This window comes from Cannabis sativa, chromosome 1 (assembly GCF_029168945.1).
Source record: "Cannabis sativa cultivar Pink pepper isolate KNU-18-1 chromosome 1, ASM2916894v1, whole genome shotgun sequence".
Taxonomy (NCBI): Eukaryota; Viridiplantae; Streptophyta; class Magnoliopsida; order Rosales; family Cannabaceae; genus Cannabis; species Cannabis sativa.
In genome coordinates, this window is record NC_083601.1 from 7,626,498 (window position 1) to 7,628,270 (window position 1,773).

Genomic DNA, 1,773 nt, shown 5'->3' on the forward strand with positions numbered 1-1,773 from the left:
CTAGATCTAGTAGTTCAACTTGAATGAAGCAAGTGAAAACCTAGATTTAGGCTTTTCTTTGTAAGTGGATAGGAATATTTCATTTACCTTGCATAACTTACCAAATGAATGCTTGAATGGTGTCCTGCTTGCTGGTTTGATATAGGAATATATTGAGCTTAATGGTAGGATTAAAGTTGTGAGTGTTGGAAAATTCTCACAAGCCTAGAGGAATTTGTTGTTATCTCTGTGCAGAATGCTAAAGTAATGCTGAACCAATGCTGTACTGACTGTAAAAAAACCTGACTAGAAGGAATTAGTTATTCAAGCCATTTTTGCCATATTATATTTTTTATCTTGCAAACAATTTTTCTAGCAGCAGTAGTTTTAATTTTAGCAAGTTTAATTCTTGTCAATTTTAATTTTGAATCATTACTCAACCATTTACATATTATTTCTTTTTATTTTAAGTTGTAATTAGTTGATTTTATATCAAACTTTGTTTGCAATCCCTGTGGAGACGATCTTACTTATCACTTTATTACTTGTGTATTTGCGTATACTTGCGTATATAATTTTCACAACAAGTTTTTGGCGCCGTTGCCGGGGATTGAAACTAAAAATTGTGTATTATCAACTATTTTGCAATTTATTTTCTGGTTTAAAGTTTTAATCCTATTTTGGTGCGCTGAATTTTTCTTTTTCAGGTGTAATCTAGTGTATGAACGAGCAAGAAGAAGACCTTGAACTTGCTCCTATTGACCCCGAAATTGAACGCACTTTTAGACAAAGGAGGAAGGAACAAAAGGCTAAAAAATGCTGCAATATGGCCGATGGGTTTGAAATTGGGGGTGCTCATAATGAAGCCAATCCTATTGCTTTGGCCGATGATAGAGCCCGAGCAATAAGAGAGTATGCAGCCCCTATGTTCAATGAGCTAAATCCGGGTATTGTGAGACCCGAAATCCAAGCACCTCACTTTGAGCTCAAGCCCGTGATGTTTCAAATGCTCCAAACGGTTGGTCAATTTGGTGGGTCGCCAACGGAAGATCCTCACCTCCATATTCGCTCATTTTTGGAGGTGAGTGTCTCTTTCAAGCTACAAGGAGTAAGTGAAGAGGCTTTAAGATTGAAGTTGTTCCCATTTTCCTTGAGGGATCGGGCTAGAGCATGGCTTAATACTCTTCCTCCCGATTCGGTGACTAATTGGAATGACTTGGCTGAAAATTTTTTGAGAAAGTACTTTCCTCCAATAAGAAATGCAAAGTTTCGAAGCGAGATCATGTCCTTTCAACAATTGGAAGATGAGACTACTAGTGATGCATGGGAAAGGTTCAAGGAGTTGTTGAGGAAGTGCCCACACCATGGTATTCCCCATTGTATCCAACTTGAGACTTTTTATAATGGTCTCAATGCGGCTTCTAGGATGGTGTTGGACGCCTCGGCTAATGGAGCCATTCTTTCCAAGTCTCACAATGAAGCTTTTGAGATTTTGGAAAGGATAGCTAGCAACAACTATCAATGGTCAACTAATAGAGCTCCTACAAGCCGAAAAGTAGCGGGTGTACTTGAAGTAGATGCTTTGACCGCTCTAACCGCTCAAATGGCCTCAATGACCAACATTTTGAAGAATATGAATATGGGAGGAAGTGTACAACCAGCCGCTGCCATTCAAAGGGCAGAAATCTCTTGTGTGTATTGTGGTGATGGGCATACTTTTGAAAATTGCCCCTCAAATCCAGCTTCGGTGTGTTATGTGGGTAATCAAAACTTCAACCGCAACAACAATCCATA

At 38.8% G+C, this 1,773-nt stretch overlaps 1 non-coding gene across 1 annotated transcript; it reads right to left on the reverse strand.

The window, feature by feature from the left end:
• Nucleotides 1-1,243: 1,243 nt before the first annotated feature.
• Nucleotides 1,244-1,350, reverse strand: LOC133033803 (small nucleolar RNA R71). Its single transcript, XR_009685866.1, has one exon. It is a non-coding gene; the product is annotated as a small nucleolar RNA R71 (small nucleolar RNA).
• Between the last annotated feature and the right edge of the window lie 423 nt (nucleotides 1,351-1,773).